Genomic DNA, 19,847 nt, shown 5'->3' with positions numbered 1-19,847 from the left:
AGATCGATACTGGTGTCGACCTCATCGGCGCCACAAGAGGAAGTGCATTAAAATTCTATAAAACAAATTTTTACATAGACAAAACCACCATCAACATTTATCAACACAGTAAATGAAAATTATGCAATATGACTTGTGAACCGTAACATAGCTGAACGCTGATTAAATACAATTAACCAGGACGACTGGAGCACCAGTGCTCATAAACTCTTGAGACAATCAACATGCCTAAGGCTAGTAATTCCAAATGTTTTCTGAATCATGGCCAAAACCTTTTTGGATAATAACCAATTTCACCCAGCACTTCGGTGCACCAAGCAAGAGTTATCTGGGTTCACAACCCTAAACAGACATCCTTAAAACATTGGATCATTCAATAGTAGCCACTGCTGCTGAAGATATGCAGCAAGGAAACAAGGATGTCCCGAGTATGAAAGTGATGTCCTCTAGCCAGTAGCCTCATAGAATGTTATTACAGGTTTAAAACTGGAGGCAGAAGGACTCTTGCTGTTGTCACCCCACAACAGACAACTTCCTTTGGGATGCACCATTGTCGCACTGGCCCCAGCACTACTGGCCAGAGGTGCATAGGTGCATGCATGATCTTGAATCCATCACAACAGTGATGACTTCTGAGCACACCCTCCCCCACCAAAACTGAAAGTTATGTCAGGTTTGTAAAAAAACAATAGCACTAGAGTCACCAAATGATAATATTTACTGAGGTGCATCTCTTCAAGATATTGTTTAACCCAATGATGTATGTGTGTTCATCTGCATCTACATGATTACTCTGCAGCTTACAGTAAGTGACTGGCAGAGGGTTCATCAAACCACTTTCCAGCTATTTCTCTATTGTTCCACTCTCCAATGGCGCAGGGGAAAAAGAGCACTTAAATCTTTCTTTGGGAACTCTGATTTGCCTTATTTTATTACAATGATCTTTCCCTATTTATGATCCCCAACATGGAGGCATCTGTTTGCCTAATAAATTCTTCGCTAAAATCAGCGGCCAATGCAGGGATGCTTGCTAGGGTTTATGTTAAAGGTACAAAGGGCACTTCTCGGGATGGATCCCACTTGAATTTTCTTCCTTTCTTCGAAAGATAATTTAAAGATACTGCTGGTTGTGCAAAATCGGGAATGAATTTAGGGAAAAAATTTATCATCCAAATATAATGAGCCACCACTTTTACATTGTACAGTGTGTGATAAGAATAAATAGCCTTTGTCCACTGATCAATTCTAACACCGTTATTAGTAACAATATCACCTAAGAATGAGATTTTGGCTGAGCAAATTAGTTTTTCCAGGCTTAACTGTAAATCCGGTCCTATGTAACTTCAGAAGTGGCCTATGTATTTCTGAAAGGTCTCACTGAAGATCACCAAATAATTAAGGTAATGAATCCCACAGTCAAATTTAATCTCAGAAAAAATTCTGTCCAATAGACTGGACAGCATGGCTGCCCCTGTAAACAACCTGAATGGGACTCTGTTACATTTTTACAGTGTCAGTCTGTTGCGAAGACCACACTTGCGTAGGCTCCTCAGGTAGCAGAATTTGATAAAAGGCTTGGTTGAGATCAAAAGTGGTAAAGACCTTTGCTCTTTGAACCATGAGAAGCCTGAGTGCAAATCAGAAAAGGGTATAGATTGAAGAACTACTTTACTTGTTCACTGCCCATTAGTTAACATCCAGTTTCACCCCACCCTGTAGCTTAGGTGCTATGAATATAGGAGAGGAGTATGGGGATTTGTATGGTCTAATAATTCCCTCACATAACATCTCATCCATAGTCACCATTGACTCTTTCATTCTGGATGGTGGCAATCTGTCTGGGCGATGTCTTACAGTAATGTTTTCCGTTTATTCAATTTTATATGTATGATTGTCTCCATGTGGGCACCAGAAATGCAATGCGTCATATATCTATACAGCTTAGCGTCACCATGAATTATCAGTTTTACCTTCTTGCACTTGAAACCAGTTGCAGAAGTAACTCTTGCCTGGATATCTTGGATTCACACTCCTTTTGCTCCTTTGCGATGTGTGTCAGCCTAAAACATTACGTAAAAAGCCAGCTGCTACTCAATGATCTCAAATTCTTCTTCTTTGCAATACATATGTTAAACTCCTGTTACAATATGTGAATTTCATTTAACAGTTGCTTGCAACTTCAAGCTTACAGCAGTAGCACTTACAACATCTCGTGTACATCAGAGCTGTCAAGCAATGACCGACTTCATTTCCTAGACACAGTAGCAACAATGTCAGGTGGCTTGCGGAGTATGGATTTAGATGTAGAATGTCCCCAATGCTTGGGGTTCCATGGAGCAGAGTGCATCTCCTAGGATAATTACTTACTGCAGCAAGTGCTGCAGCACGTTGAATATCATCATCTACCATCCTGTTTTGCAGATATGCTGTATTTAGCCCAGCACAAAGTACATGCACAAAGATTACCAAAAAATCCTTTCACTGGAGGAAGACCACAAATGTCTACAAAACTAACAAGAAAATTCCTTTCAAAAATTGCAGACATCATTTGTTGGATTGAAAGATCAAGGTATAGCACATTACTTTAACCCAAACCACTGTCTTACACCTGACAGTGTGTTACATCGCTTTCAAATTGCATTTCAATTTTATTACATCAAACAATGGAAAAATCCAGGATGGAATGTAACAGTAGTATAAAAAGCATCTTTGCTACTCACCATATAGTATGGATGCTGAGTCACAGGTAGGCACAACAAAAAGACTGTCAGAAAAAAGTTTTCGGCCCACAAGGCCTTTGTCAAAACTACACACACACGCACACACACACACACACACACACACACACATGCAACTCTCTCAGACACATAACCACAGCCTCTGTCTTAAGTGGCCAGAGAATGTGACCATGTGTGTGTGTGTGTGTGTGAGCTGCGTTTGTGTGTGTGTGTGTGTGTGTGAGAGAGAGAGAGAGAGAGAGAGAGAGAGAGAGAGAGTATCCAAAACGCTCATTTTCTGACATTCTCTTCATTGTGCCTATCTGTGGCTCAGCAACTCTATTGTATGGTGTGTAGCAATGAGCCTTTGCATAATATTATTACATCAAGACACACATGAATAAATGCAACAATATCTGTAAGCAGAAACCCACATCCAATCACAAGGATATTACAGTTTAAGACTATATATAATTTTAACCCATTAAATGGATACACCACACAACTTTCTTAGTTAATAAAAGAATCCAAGCTACACTAATTTTAGAAAAAGCACCATAATAAAGCATACGATCAAACGCATTCTCCTATACCGGTATGACAATGTCACGGGCAAAAAAAAAAATGCTGCGTGACATACCAGGCAGACACAATTTGTCCATTGTGGGCTCGACATATATTTTAGACATTATTATTCATGTAGTTATTAGAGATTCAGATCTGATGGTATTTTGTCATATGAGAAAGTTTGACTGAAAAGTGAATAGATGTTTCCACCTCAAAAATAATTGCAGACTGAGATTCGCTGGAAGAACTTTCAGGAAATGTAGTACACTCATGGAGGAGATAGATTACAAAACCTAACGAAACCCTCGTTCAACCACTAACTGAATATTTCTCATCAGTCTGGGATCTGTACCAGATAGAATTGATAGATCCAAAGAAGAGCAGTTCATTTCATTACAGGTTCATTAAGTAGGCACAAAAGTGTCTCTAAGATCCTCTGCCTATTCCAATAACAGACACTACAAAAGAGGCATTCTGCATCATGGTGTGGTTTCCTGTTACAGTTCTGAGGAAATAATTCCTGGAGTAGTCAGCCAATATATTGTTTCCTCATACAAATGTCTCACAAAAGACAATGGAATATATATTAGAGAGATTTGAGCTCACACTCTGCCAAAAATTGTAAGGCTGCTTGAGGAGTGTATATGTCGATGTAGATGTTGACCAAGTGTTCCAGTATTTCCTTCCAGTCATTTAATTACAAAATTTTTCTCTAGACAGCATTGTTAGCAAACAATATGGTAGTGCTGTTGCCCCTGTCTGATAAATAATTTGAGTAAAAAGGAAGGGTTGGTCACGTAGACCCCAGGGTGAGAGGAATCCACATATAGTGATGATGAGGAAAGGCAAAGATTTTCCTACCTTCTTAACCTTCATCAAGTTATCCCTCTCTTCTCCCTCAGAAAGGAAGCATTAGTCCTGAAATTTACAAGTTTATCAATTTTACTTTTATATGTGTATATCAGCAGTATTACACATTTTGCTCCTGAATTACTGGTCAACAGTTCTGTCCCAAAATTTATTAGTTTTCTCAGTTGAATTTTGCTTTGATATAAATAATTTGTATGTATTGGAAACATTAAAGGCCCTATGACACGTCCTTCAGTTATTCCCAGTGTTTGTTTCATTAATGTAGAAAATCTGCCTTCCAGTATAATGTAGGCCCTACCATGTTTTATTAGCCAAAGTTGAACCAAATGCGTATCTCTCAAGATATTACATATGGTTTTATCTTGCTTATCATGCAACAGTGTGGTACACTGCTGAACCCAAAAGTCTAAGAAGACGAAATTAATCTGTTGTCCTGCATCCACTGTTTGCAAGATACTATGTATGAATACAACAAGCTGTTTTATGAGTTGAAAATCCAGGATGGAATAATGACAATATTATGAAAAGGAAAGTTGCTATTCACCATATGGTGGAGATTCTGAGTCACAGGTAGTCACAACAAAAAGACTGTCAAACCGAACTTTCGACCAAACAGGCCTTTATCGGAACAGACAAAACACACACACACACACACACACACACACACACACACACACACACACACACACACACACAAGATTCTGTAACTTACCAAACGAAATTGTTGGTATGTTGATAGAGACAAAAAACATAAACACACACACACACACATTTCAAGCTTTTGCAACCCACGGTTGCTGCATCAGGAAAGAGGGAAGGAGAGGGAAAGTCGAAAGGATGTGGGTTTTAAGGGAGAGGGTAAGGAGTCATTCCAATCCCGGGAGCGGAAAGACTTACCTTAGGGGGAAAAAAAGACAGGTATACACTCGCGCGTGCGCGCGCACACACACACACACACACACACACACACACACACACACACACACACACACACAAATATCCATCTGCACATATACAGACACAAGCAGACATATGTAAAGGCAAAGAGTTTGGACAGAGATGTCAGTCGAGGCGGAGGTACAGAGGCAAAGATGCTGTTGAATGACAGGTGAGGTGTGAGTGGCGGCAACTTGAAATTAGCGGAGGTTGAGGCCTGGTGTGTAACGGGAAGAGAGGATATATTGAACAGCAAGTTCCCATCTCCGGAGTTCTGATAGGTTGGTGTTAGTGGGAAGTATCCAGATAACCCAGACGGTGTAACACTGTGCCAAGATGTGCTGGCAAAGCACCAAGGCATGTTTAGCCACAGGGTGATCCTCATTACCAACAAACACTGTCTGCCTGTGTCCATTCACGCGAATGGACAGTTTGTTGCTGGTCATTCCCACATAGAAAGCTTCACAGTGTAGGCAGGTCAGTTGGTAAATCATGTGGGTGCTTTCACACGTGGCTCTGCCTTTGATCGTGTACACCTTCCGGGTTACAGGACTGGAGTAGGTGGTGGTGGGAGGGTGCATGGGACAGGTGGTTACAAGGGTAGGAGCCAGAGGGTAGGGAAGGTGGTTTGGGGATTTCATAGGGATGAACCGAGAGGTTACGAAGGTTAAGTGGATGGCGGAAAGACACTCTTGGTGGAGTGGCGAGGATTTCATGAAGGATGGATCTCATTTCAGGGCAGGATTTGAGGAAGTCGTATCCCTGCTGGAGAGCCACATTCAGAGTCTGATCCAGTCCCGGAAAGTATCCTGTCACAAGTGCGGCACTTTTGGGGTTTCCTGTGGGAGGTTCTGGGTTTGAGGGGGTGAGGAAGTGGCTCTGGTTATTTGCTTCTGTACCAGGTCGGGAGGGTAATTGCAGGATGCGAAAGCTGTTTTCAGGTTGTTGGTGTAATGGTTCAGGGATTCAGGACTGGAGCAGATTCGTTTGCCATGAAGACCTAGGCTGTAGGGAAGGGACCGTTTTATATGGAATGGGTGGCAGCTGTCATAATGGAGGTACTGTTGTTTGTTGATGGGTTTGATGTGGACGTATGTGTGAAGCTGGTCATTGGACAGATGGAGGTCAATGTCAAGGAAAGTGGCATGGGATTTGGAGTAGGACCAGGTGAATCTGATGGAACCAAAGGAGTTGAGGTTGGATAGGAAATTCTGGAGTTCTTCTTCACTGTGAGTCCAGATCATGAAGATTTCATCAATAAATCTGGACCAAACGTTGGGTTGGCAGGCCTGGGTGACCAAGAAGGCTTCCTCTAAGCGACCCATAAATAGGTTGGCATACGAGGGGGCCATCCTGGTACCCATGGCTGTTCCCTTTAATTTTTGGTATGTCTGGCCTTCAAAAGTGAAGAGGTTGTGAGTCAGGATGAAGCTGGCTAATGTAATGAGGAAAGAGGTTTTAGGTAGGGTGGCAGGTGATCGGCGTGAGAGGAAGTGCTCCATCGCAGCGAGGCCCTGGACGTGCAGAATATTTGTGTATAAGGAAGTGGCATCAATGGTTACAAGGATCGTTTCCGGGGGTAATAGATTGGGTAAGGATTCCAGGCGTTCGAGAAAGTGGTTGGTGTCTTTGATGAAGGATGGGAGACTGCATGTTATGGGTTTAAGGTGTTGATCTATGTAGGCAGTGATATGTTCTGTGGGGGCTTGGTAACCAGCTACAATGAGGTGGCCAGGATGATTGGGTTTGTGAATTTTAGGAAGTAGGTAGAAGGTAGGGGTGCAGGGTGTCGGTGGGGTCAGTAGGTTGATGGAGTCAGGTGAAAGGTTTTTTAGGGGGCCTAAGGTTCTGAGGATTCCTTGAAGCTCTGCCTGGACATCAGGAACCCGTGCATGTGTGTGTGTGTGTGTGTGTGTGTGTGTGTGTGTGTGTGTGTGTGTGTGTGTGTGTGCGCGTGCGCGTGCGCGCGGATGTGCGCGTTTGATGAAGGTCTGTTTGGCCAAAAGCTTTGTTTGACAGCCTCTCTGATGTGCCTATCTGTGACTCAGTGTCTCCACTACATGGTGAGTAGCAACTTTCCTTTTCATAATATTGTTTAATCAGTGTTTTTTTTCCCCCTGAATTCAAGCATCTTCCTTAAGAGAAGTTAATTTTATGTTGAGTATGTCATAAATTTTGAGCTTAGAATGTGCTCTAGGACCCAACAACTCACAGATATTAGAGACAATGGACTGTAATAATTATGTGCACCAATTCTTTCAACTGTTATACTCAGGAGTGGCTCTTTTCTTGTTTTGCACGTCTATTCACTGGATAAGGGTTCCTTGATGAAAGGAGCTAATTTTGCTATGTTCCCAATACAAAATCTAAGGAATTGAATCCTATCAGGGTCTGGTGTCTTGCTTGCTTTGAGTATTCTTAATTGTTTTTCAGTACTATGGGTGCTTACATTGGTATATCTCATTTTTGAGTGTGTTTGGTTGTCATACATCATACATGAATACCTTTTTAAGTGCATAATTTAATATCTTGACATTCTTCTTCTGAGGTTCTTGGGTGTACTGCTGATTTCAGTCATTGGAGGTCCACGATAATTGTTTTGATATCATCAGGTGGTGCTGGAATGGTTATTTGGTGAATATTGCAGACCTTCAATGGCTGAATACAGCAGCACAACCAAGAAACTTGGAACCAGTGTATACACCAGGAAAGCCTCAGATCACATAGCTTGGCATTGTGTTTGCAATCTTCTGTTTCAGCATAGAATGATTCATGAGAAACTGAACGGAAACTGTCCATCCAACACATCCTTTGTTGCTGTAGTCCATCTGCCCTCAGTCTCCACTAGTCCATTGCCATACCCTCCTCTGCCACATTTTCAGCCCCTTTTCTGTTCACCAACCCTCATATTTCTCACTAACCACAATTTGATTCTCAGCTCTTACTTTAAGTCAAGTTAATAGGCATCATCATCATTACAATCAACAACAACAGCAACAGCAGCAGCAACAACAACAGCTTTACAGCAACTGCATTCTCTATTCCCCACTGAACAACCTTCAATTTTTATAATGATTTTTACATTAAAAATCTCTGCCTCATTACTTTAAGTCAGAACTGGTAATATACTTGATTGTACTTTCTGTTTCAGTCATACTGGAAGCTTGGGTTTCAAAACCCCTATTCAGTTTTTCAAAAGTTTTTCAGATCACTTCAAATCAATGGTTTATTTCTTTTCCTCTTCTTCCAGTCTTTGTCTTCACCTGTCATAAATACAGAACTGGTTCTATGGCTTTCTTATTAATTTATACAAATTTCTTTTTCAGTTTGTTGATTATATGAGGGCTGTTCAAAAAGTATCCAACTTATTTTTTATTGTTGAAACCAACAACAGCATCAGCACATGCAGAATCTTTATGTTTGTAGGCATATCTAGTATGCATGCCTGATTTTTTCCCCCCATGATTGCAATGCTGGCCTGCCATTGATAGGTGAACATGTGAAAGTGGTAGTCATCAGATTTTGTGTTGTGGGAAAAATGGCAGAAAAAGTTGAACAATGTTACTGCATCAGATTTTGTTTTAAACTTGGCAATTCTCAAGTTGGAACAATCTGGAAGATTTGACAAGTGTTTGGGAATGAAGCAATGGATACTACACAGATAAAAGATTGGTACAACTTCTTCAAAGGCGGCCGCGGAGCAGTGAAGAGAGAAGCATGTTCAGGGAGGCCCTCAACATCCACAAGTGAAGTTGTCATTGATCACCTTAGGACCTGTTGATGAAGGATGGATGAATCATGATCAGAGAACTTACAGAATGGTTTACAATTAATATTGGATCCATTCATTCCATTTCAATGGAAGTTTTGGACATCAAGAAGATCTCAGCAAAATTTGTGCCAAAATTGCTAACAACTGAGCAGAAGCTACTTCATTTGGAAATCACACAGTACATGCTGGTACTATGAACAGTAATCCCAGTTTTCTTAACACAGTGAACGCTGGTGATGAGTCCTGGGTTTATGGGTGCAGCCCAGACCCAAAGTTCCAGTAATCGCAGTAGAAGCATCCATCAACCCCACAAACTGAGGTGGCACAGTGGTTAGCACACTGGACTCATATTCAGGAGGGCGACGGTTCAAACCCATGTCTGACCTTACTGATTTAGCATTTCTGTGATTTCCCTACATTGCTTCTGGCAAATTCTGGGATGGTTCCTTTGAAAGGGCACTGCCAACTTCCTTCCCCATTCTCCCCTAATCCAATAGGAGATAACCTTGCTGTTTGGTCCCCTCCCCTGAATCAACCAACCAGCCTCACAACCTGGGAAGCGAGGCAGGTCTGCAGCAGTGTGAAATTCATGCTCATCGTGTAAGGTGCCAGGATTTGGGCACTTACATATTAGCTTACCAACATTAGTATTAATAATAAAGGGACTGGCAAGGCCATCAGATCATGAGTTTATTCAGTTATGATGAATATGAGGTCCTCTCAAGTAATATTCCCTGAATGTCTGCGTGATTAAGTGACTAACTTAGAGCATTGGTGAAGAGTGTCGGAAGTTGCGAATTCTGGAATATGAAGTCTGCAGGTGGCCGTAGCTTGCCGGGCCGCCGTGCCTGGCAGGTAGCGATCTCTGGAAACTCGGGACAATACAGCGCTTTTGGGGATAGCCCAGCATCCAGAGCAACCTGTGCTGGGCAACACGTGGTGAAGATGGGAATTCTGTTTGCCTAGGGGTGATATGACCTACTCGAACATTGGGTAGAATCTCAGAAATGGCATTGGAGGTATTTCGGCGATGTTAGAGTGCTCGACATTGGTCGAAACTGAGTATTCTTCTGCCACATTTTCGTACACATGGAAGACGGGAGAATTGTGGAAAGAGAGGACTTCACCTTCAGCCATCAAGTGGTACGGACTCGGAGACGGCGTCTTGGCCATCGTGTTCGAAGGGAGATATACGGTTTGTATCGCATCATTGCACCAATGTGTGTTCCATACAGAGTTCTGCATTTAGAGCTCTTTGTGTGCTCAGAAGCGAGATTTTCATCAATGCTTAACCACTTCCAACAACTTATATAGTATTCTTGATCTTGCAGTTATCCTTGCGAGGTGCCAAGTATTCATCAACGTAGCTGCTGGTAACTGGGCCACATAATTGCAAATTAGTCGATGTGCCATTGTCAGCAGTGTGTAGGTGGTCAAAAACTTCACATTTTTGTAATTGTTGTTAATTATGGGAAGTATCAAAATCAAATGCCAGTATTACAATTGAATTATCAACTTTACTGTAGCTGTCATTTAACCTGTCTCAGTAAGCTTTACATATACCCTAGTCACTGCATAGCTTGCCCTGATGGGAAGGAAAGAAGGTTTGCGATCTTCCATGTCAGTGATAGTGACCTTGTCAAGATTGTTCATAAATAGGCATTTTTTGTGACATAGTCGGATTTTCTAAATTTTTGTTAAAGGTGACCCTAATTTCAGTTATCGGTTGTGGTGTTTGAAACTCTCGCTACTGAATAAGGCAGAGGGTTTGATGCAGCAATTTTGTGATATAAATAATTTCTTGTGTTGCTGAATCATTGTGATTTTTGTTTTATTAATTTTTTTTGTTTTTCAGGATATTTGATATAGCATGTAGTTTGTATGTTTTGTATATGTACTGACACAAGAGAGTACCCTATGACTATGTTGAAATATTGGTGAGGTGGTGACACAGAAATCGTGCTTGTCATGTGCTTCCTATACCGTGCATAAGTGTAGTTTTCACAAAATCATCAATTTTTTTTTCTCTTCCTCTTGTCTTTTGCTGTAAGTTTTGATTTGATTTGCTTTTTATGTGCTGCATTTTTGTGTAGTTAATTGTTATTTTGAGGGTAATAATGATTAGTACATGAGATCGCGTAGCGAAGCCAAAGCGGGAGAGCAAACACAGGCTAGTGAGAGAAATATGGAAGGCCATAGTGAGGGAAATAGAATGCTGGTAGTCGCAGAAGTTCATGAGGTTCCGTTTGAGCATGAGAAAATAAAGGCAGAACAAACAGGTAACTTGGATAGCAGAGGTTATGTTTATACTAGTGGTGAAGGAGACAACTCTGAATATGAAGTTGAATTCGAGTACTGTGGTAGTAAAATTAATTTAAACTGGCAGGAGAATTATAGTCTGATACCAACCAGGTAGAGAAAGCTAGGCACTCGCGGAGACCATGAAGTCCTGGGGGAATTAGGTAGAATGTGTACAGATTTGAAAACAAAAATGTTTTCCTTCATGCAGGAAATTAAGAAAGAGTTAGACAAAGTTAAAAAGGATGCAGTTCTGGCGAGATGAGATGCATGCAGTGTGAAACAGATTGGCCAAGAGGCTCACGAACAAATTAAGATGGCGAGCTCTGTCAGAAGAAAGGAACTGACTAAACTGAAACATCATCTCGACAAACTGGCGAAAGTTGCGGGAAAGTCATTACAAATTAATATCGAGGAAGTAGTTGAAGAGAGAGTGGCACAGATGGAAAAGTCCATCGATGAAAGGGTCGCTTAGATCGAGCAGCAAGAATGCAAAAATCTTCGCACGTAGATAACTGGAGACACGGTGCAATCACAAGAGAGTGCAGGAAGTATAACACCGCTAACTAGGGACATAGAGTTTCTGAATGGTGGCAGAGCAAGTAGCATGGGATAGAACCAGTCAGGTACTCCCACTTATGAACCAAGTCCCATTCAAGCAGCTAGACAGGTCGTGATGGTGAAAGATACGGTGGTCTTCATGGTTGCAGAGCCGAGTTCAGTATGAAGAGCCATGAGAACTGTTTACCTCTGCAACGGTGCAACTTTCAGAGTGGATATTCTGGTAGTACAGAAACACAAAACAGTATGAACGGAGGAGACAGTACACCGCCGACACATTACAGTATACAGCAGAGTCATGGAAATGAATGTGCCCCAAGATACGAGGAGCAGTTCGACCATGAAAAGTACTTAAGCCTACGAAGATTCCAACACTGTCGAGAGGAGAATAATGTTATGCACCCATGGACTTTCAACTCCCAGTTCACAGAAGCAATGCCACCACATTGGCCAGCACAGAAACAGATCGACTTCATATGTGCACATTTAGAAGTGTTGGTGGCAGAAACGATGATTAAATGTGGGAAGTCTTGCGAATCGTTCGAAGAATTTTGGTCAATATTTCTCAATCGATACTGGTCACAAAGTATTCAGACCAGAATAAAACACAAATGATGATGGCTAAAGACATGGAAACTGCGGGCTTCAGAAGCGCAGTGAAATTCTTTGACCAGGTGGTCAAGAAGAATCAATTCCTAGACAACCTGTATACGAATAATGAGATTATCAGTATCTGCTAAATGAAGCCGCTGATACGTTACCAACAAAATCTGATAGGTAAATGAGGACACGATGTGGAGGGCTTCAGAAATATACTGAAAGAAGTTCAATTTGTGCTGAATGAGGAGGTGGCGTGTAACCATAAGAGAGATAGAGAAATGAAAGTTGTGTCACAAAATTTCAATGCACAAGCAGATAAAAAAAGGGTGAACCAATGGCATAGTAGTAACAGCTGGCAAACATTAATGGTCAACAAGAAGCAAAAGTGAATAACAGTAATAAATAGAGGAAATAAAAGTGGGGCAACAACCAGCCGTGGTTGCAAGGACTCTCACAACCTAACTTTGCATCCCACAAAAGACAAAAAACAATCCACAGACTATAGATATTAAGGGGCCACACCCTGGGCATGCACAGATAGAAGAAGTGCACGAACAGCCATGACTAGTCAACATTGCAGGGATGATGGCACTTAAACCTGCACCACGTGTCAGAAACTGCCACAGCTACATGCTCCAGTATGAGGATGTTAAGGAATTGCTCTTAGAGGAGAGGGAGGAAGGTGTTATGCAAGATCAACATCCGGTCGTTAAGATTAAACTAGGTGACATAAAAGCTGAGCCAAATTTCAGTGATCTCGGAAACCCTATTTGACAGATGCAACATGTTGAAACCTCCAACACTAAAGGTCCAGAAGATTAAAATCCGAGGTGCTGTCAGAGGGAAACCCACTGAAATTAAGCATCAGATAAGACTGGAGTTTAGTTGTCAGGGGTATGTACTACATGGAAATTTTTTCATCATTCCACACCTCATGGCTCAGATTATCATTGGGATTGATTTTATGACCCAACACAAGGCGATAATCAATTTGGGCTTAAGCACACTGACATTAGGAGAAAAGGGCAAAACGTGCATTAGGTTCACAGAACAAATGATCAAAGGTGAACTACCAGTGGATTGTCTGAATCTAAGGATTACTAGAGTCCACAGTCAGGGTGTGCGACCACACTGTGCACAGACCCAATTACAAATGAGCTGTCAGGATAGAGACGAAACACTGACAGAAATCCATGAGGCAATACAAGCAAAAGTGGTGGTACTGGAAGACATAGCCGCTGCAGAGAGAATAGAATTAGAGATAGTGTTAAGAAGAAATGCGGAGGTGTTTCTTCCGAAACTAGGAGCCATAAAAGTGTTCCAATACAGGTTTAGAGTAAGGACGCATGTTCCCTTCCGTGTACCTACCTATCCCATACCGCTGGTATATCAGAAACAGGTGGCACTCAAACTTCAAGAAATGCTAAGAGACGGAGTAATAGAAGAGGCTACTTCCACGTACAACAGCCCCTTGCATGTAGTAGAGAAAAATAATGGAAAAATCCACCTGGTCCTAGACTCTTGTCAAATTAACACCATAATCATTCCAGAAATGGATAGATCAGAGACGCTAGAAGAGCTGTTGTGAAAGTTTGATAGTGTATCGATATTCCCTTCAATCGTCTTGCGAAGTAGTTTTTGGCAAATAGAGTTGGCGCCAGAGTGTCGCAAATATACAGCCTTTCTTGCATTCAGCAGTTGTTACTAGTTCTGACATTTACCTTTTGGGCTAAATGTATCTTCATCTGCATTCATTCGTGGTCTGAGAACAATACTGAATGACACGCTGAAGGAGCGCTTCACATGCTATGTAGATGACATTTTGATAGGGGAAAGTTCCTGGGGACGGCACAAGTTGTTAGGGATGTTGTTGGACAAACTGTGCAAGCATGGCGTCACAGTGAACATTGAGAAATCGTGTGTTGGAACCAAGGAAGTGGACTTCCTAGGGCACGTTATTTCGGCACAAGGGATCACCCCTCAGTCCTGAGGAATTGGAAGCAATAGCCCAATTGGCTGCTCCAAGCTCTCAGAAGAGTTTACATAGGTTCCTTGGAGTAATTAGCTTTTTTAAACAATTCATACATATAGAGAAGTTAGCCACACCCCGGCTCAGTGCACTGACAGGGAAGAACAGCCTTTTGTGTGGGGTGAGGTAGCCGATGGGGAGTTTAGGAGTCTGAGGCTCCTATTCTCACCCACCCCAATCTTGAACAGGACTTCTGCTTGGCCACTGACTCCGTGAAGATGGGTATTGGAGTCATGATGTTTCAAGAATATGAGCAGGATGGTCAGAGGATACACAAAAGCATAGCTTTTGGAAGTCATGTACTCAGGAAGAGTGAGCAGAACTGTTCCGTAATGGAACTGGAAGCTTTGGTGGTACTTTGGGGATTCCAAAAATTTTGGAATATACTGACCATCAAGCACTCGAATTCCTCCGAACAGCAAAGCTCACGCATGGTCAACTGGCCCGGTGGACTTTGTTGTTACAAGAATTTAACTTTACAACCATTTATGTACCAGGGTCATCAAATGTCATTGCTGACATATTGTCACAATCGCCAATTGGTGGAAATGACACCCAGCTATAGGAGAGAGATGATGAACAGTTTTCTCTCTGCTACATGAAGAAGGTGGTGTTTGAGAACTATTTGGCTGTTTCAATGAAAGATATTCAGAAATAACAGGATAAGGATCCGCACCTGTTGACAATCAAACAAAAATACCAAGATAAGACACAAGTAGAGATTAGGCACCACTATGTGATGTGCAAGAGTGCGCTTTTCTATCGGAGGAACATCGACAACTCCCTGTGGATAGTACATGTGCCAGAAGAGCTGATCAACAAGATCACCTGGTACATGCATTTTAGCTATGCCCACTTCAGTGCCCGGGAGTGTTTCTTGAAGTTGCGGAGCGTATGCCACTTCTGGAACATGGAGAGGAGAATACGGCCAGTGCTGCATTACTGTAAGGTTTTCCAGAAAGGGAAAACAAGCACGGTCACCATGCAGGCACCAATGTATCCAATTGTCCCTACAAAGCTATGAGAGACTGCAGTGTCAGATTTAATGGGCCCCCTAAACAGGACAAGTAGAGGCTACTGCTACATACTGGTAGTAATTGAGTTGACGTTGAAATACGTAATGCTGACACCTTTGAAAAGGGCTATGGGTCTCAGTGTCAGTCAAGCTTTGTGGCGAGGCTTTTTAAAGCAAGTTGGGTGTGTTCTACATGTACATCTACATCCATACTCCGCAAGCCACCTGACGGTGTGTGGCGGAGGGTACCCTGAGTACCTCTATCGGTTCTCCCTTCTATTCCAGTCTTGTATTGTTCATGGACAGAAGGATTGTCGGTATGCTTCTGTGTGGGCTCTAATCTCTCTGATTTTATCCTCATGGGCTCTTCGTGAGATATACATAGGAGGGAGCAATATACCGCTTGACTCTTCAGAAAGGTATGTTCTCGAAACTTTAACAAAAGCCCGTACCGAGCTACTGAGCGTCTCTCCTGCAGAGTCTTCCACTGGAGTTTATCTATCATCTCCGTAACGCTTTCGCAATTACTAAATGATCATGTAATGAAGCGCGCTGCTCTCCGTTGGATCTTCTCTATCTCTTCCATCAACCCTATCTGGTACGGATCCCACACTGCTGAGCAGTATTCAAGCAGTGGGCAAACAAGCGTACTGTAACCCACTTCCTTTGTTTTCGGATTGCATTTCCTTAGGATTCTTCCAATGAATCTCAGTCTGGCATCCGCTTTACTGACGATCAACTTTACATGATCATTCCATTTTAAATCACTCCTAATGCATACTCCCAGATAATTTATGGAATTAACTGCTTCCAATTGCTGACCTGCTATTTTGTAGCTAAATGATAAGGGATCTATCCTTCTATGTATTCGCAGCACATTACACTTGTCTACATTGAGATTCAATTGCCATTCCCTGCACCATGCGTCAATTCGCTGCAGATCCTCCTGCATTTCAGTACAATTTTCCATTGTTACAACCTCTCGATGCACCACAGCATCATCTGCAAAAAGCCTCAGTGAACTTCCGATGTCATCCACAAGGTCATTTATGTATACTGTGAATAGCAACGGTCCTATGACACTCCCCTGTGGCACACCTGAAATCACTCTTACTTCGGAAGACTTCTCTCCATTGAGAATGACATGCTGCGTTCTGTTATCTAGGAACTCTTCAATCCAATCACACAATTGGTCTGATAGTCCATATGCTCTTACTTTGTTCATTAAACGACTGTGGGGAACTGTATCGAACGCCTTGCGGAAGTCAAGAAACACGGCATCTACCTGTGAACCCGAGTCTATGGCCCTCTGCGTCTCGTGGATGAATAGCGTGACGTGGGTTTCACACGACCGTCTTTTTTGAAACCCATGCTGATTCCTACAGAGTAGATTTCTAGTCTCCAGAAAAGTCATTATACTCTAACATAATACGTGTTCCAAAATTCTACAACTGATAGACGTTAGAGATATAGGTCTATAGTTCTGCACATCTGTTCAACGTCCCTTCTTGAAAACGGGGATGACCTGTGCCCTTTTCTAATCCTTTGGAACGCTACGCTCTTCTAGAGACCTATGGTACACCGCTGCAAGAAGGGGGGCAAGTTCCTTCGCGTACTCTGTGTAAAATTGAACTGGTATCCCATTAGGTCCAGAGGCCTTTCCTCTTTTGAGCGATTTTAATTGTTTCTCTATCCCTCTGTCGTCTATTTCGATATCTACCATTTTGTCATCTGTACGACAATCTAGAGAAGGAACTACAGTGCAGTCTTCCTCTGTGAAACAGCTTTGGAAAAAGACATTTAGTATTTCGGCCTTTAGTCTGTCATCCTCTGTTTCAGTACCATTTTGGTCACAGAGTGTCTGGACATTTTGTTTTGATCCACCTACCACTTTGACATAAGACCAAAATTTCTTAGGATTTTCTGCCAAGTCAGTACATAGAACTTTACTTTCGAATTCATTGAACGCCTCTCGCATAGCCCTCCTCACACTACATTTCGCTTCGCGTAATTTTTGTTTGTCTGCAAGGCTTTGGCTGTGTTTATGTTTGCTGTGAAGTTCCCTTTGCTTCCGCAGCAGTTTTCTAACTTGGTTGTTGTACCACGGTGGCTCTTTTCCATCTCTTACGATCTTGCTTGGCACATACTCATCTAACGCATATTGTACGATGGTTTTGAACTTTGTCCACTGATCCTCAACACTATCTGTACTTGAGAAAAAACTTTTGTGTTGAGCCGTCAGGTACTCTGTAATCTGCTTTTTGTCACTTTTGCTAAACAGAAAAATCTTCCTACCTTTTTTAATATTTCTATTTATGGCTCAAATCATAGATGCCATAACTGCTTTATGATCACTGATTCCCTGTTCTGCGTTAACTGTTTCAAATAGTTCGGGTCTGTTTGTCACCAGAAGGTCTAATATGTTATCGCCATGAGTCGGTTCTCTGTTTAAGCACTTAAAAAAATTTCACTGGATTCTTTGTCCCTGCCACCCGTTATGAATGTTTGAGTCTCCCAGTCTATATCCGGCAAATTCAAATGTCCACCCAGAACTATAACATGGTGGGGAAATCTACTCGAAATATTTTCCAAATTATCCTTCAGGTGCTCAGCCACAACAGCTGCTGAGCCAGGGGGCCTATAGAGACATCCAATTACCAGTCTGGGCCTGCTTTAACCGTGACCTTCACCCAAATCATTTCACATTTCGGATCTCCGTCAATTTCCTTCGATACTATTGCACTTCTTATCACTATAAACACGCCTCCTCCTTCACTGTCCAGCCTGTCTCTGCGGTATACATTCCAATCTGAGTTTAGGATTTCATTACTGTTTACATCTGGTTTCAGCCAACTTTCTGTCCCTAGTACTGTATGGGTGTTGTGACCGTTTATTAATGAGAGCAGTTCTGGGACCTTTATATAGACGCTCCTGCAGTTTACTATTAGCACATTAATATTGTTATTCCCTGTTGCATTTTGACTACTCCTACCTTGCCACGTCTCAGGAGGCATCTTGTCGGGCCTAGGGAGGGAATTCTCTAACCTAAAAAACCCTCATGTGCACTCCACACGTACTCCTCTACCCTTGTTGTCACTTCCAGCATGTAGTGCACACCTGACCTATTCAGGGGGACTCTACATTTCTCCACCCGATAGCGGAGGTCGAGAAATTTGCACCCCAGATCTCCGCAGAGTTGTCTGAGCCTCCGGTTTAAGCCTTCCACTCGGCTCCAAACCAGAGGACCATGATCGGTTCTGGGAACGATACTACAAATAGTTAGCTCTGATTCCACCCCGCGAGCGAGGCTTTCCGCCTTCACCAATTCCGCCAACCGCCTGTACGAACTGAGGATGACCTCTGAACCCAGATGGCAGGAGTCATTGGTGCCGACATGAGCAACAATTTGCAGTCAGATGCACCCAGTGCTCTCTATCACCACCGGCAGGGCCTCCTCCACATCTCGGATGAGACCCCCGGCAAGCAGACAGAGTGAACACTGGCCTTCTTCCTCGACCTTTCCGCTATTTCCCTAAGGGGCCAGCCTCCACATTTACCCTCCGCCTCGTGCGCCGCTAACGCCGCTGAACCCACCACTCCCCTTGTTGACCGGATTATATCTGACAATGGTCCTCAGTACAGGTCAGAACAGTGGCAGGCAACCCTTCGGGATTACAATATCAAGCCTATTTACATCTCTAGGTATAAACCAAGTTGTAACCATGCCGAGTGAATGATGAAGAATTTAGATCAATGTGCAGCATGTACTGTTCAAGATGACATGAAACATGGGACATCTTTCTTAAAGACTTTGAGGAGGCCATCAATGAAATGCTCCATAGCACCACACTTCTTCCCCCGGTGACAGTGCTTAAGAACACCTACCTGCTGGACCCCCCCCCCCTCCCCCCCCCCAATGCCCAAGATTAAGACACAGGGAGATTAGGCATTGCGCAAAACATTCAAGTGGTTGCCCACTCGCGTAAGGTGAGGACATTTTCAGTCAATGACAAAGCATTGGTAAAATCTCACTGCTTGTCTAATAAACAGAAGAAAGTGGGCAAAAAGTTCTTTGTTCTGTATCATGGCCCTGCCCTGTGCGGGTGTGGCGAATTCCCCATCCCAATACCGTGGAGCTAGAGAGCCTAAAAACCAGAAAGTCCTTGGGAGTGCACCATGTCATGCATGTGAAGCCCTATGTGGGATAGGAGGAGACCATGTTGTTCTGTTTTTGTAAATAATGTTAGTGTTAGTTAGATGTTAGAAATATTATTGTTGTGGTATGTTCTTGTGTGTATGTTGTTGTTTAGTAAATAAGGGGTACATTTCGACAAACATGGCCTACAGTTCTGCCCATTTGTGGTTCAAGCAACATTATAGTCATCAGTAAACGTGCAGATTGTTGGGCAAACAATGGAGAAATTAGCAGTTACAGTAAAGCAGAAAAATGACTAGGTAGCTGAGACTGTGGTAGACATCTTG

The 19,847-nt window shown here is 42.6% G+C and overlaps 1 long non-coding RNA gene across 1 annotated transcript in view; it reads right to left on the bottom strand.

Moving 5' to 3' along the window:
• Nucleotides 1-1,911: 1,911 nt before the first annotated feature.
• Nucleotides 1,912-19,847, bottom strand: part of LOC124789450 — a 75,002-nt gene continuing 57,066 nt past the window's right edge. The window contains exon 4 of the long non-coding RNA XR_007016119.1: nucleotides 1,912-2,060. This is a non-coding gene — a long non-coding RNA (uncharacterized LOC124789450). The remainder of the gene's footprint in view (nucleotides 2,061-19,847) is intronic.

The sequence above is a fragment of the Schistocerca piceifrons genome, chromosome 3 (assembly GCF_021461385.2).
Source record: "Schistocerca piceifrons isolate TAMUIC-IGC-003096 chromosome 3, iqSchPice1.1, whole genome shotgun sequence".
Classification (NCBI taxonomy): Eukaryota; Metazoa; Arthropoda; class Insecta; order Orthoptera; family Acrididae; genus Schistocerca; species Schistocerca piceifrons.
This window is presented reverse-complemented; position numbering and strand designations above follow the sequence as displayed.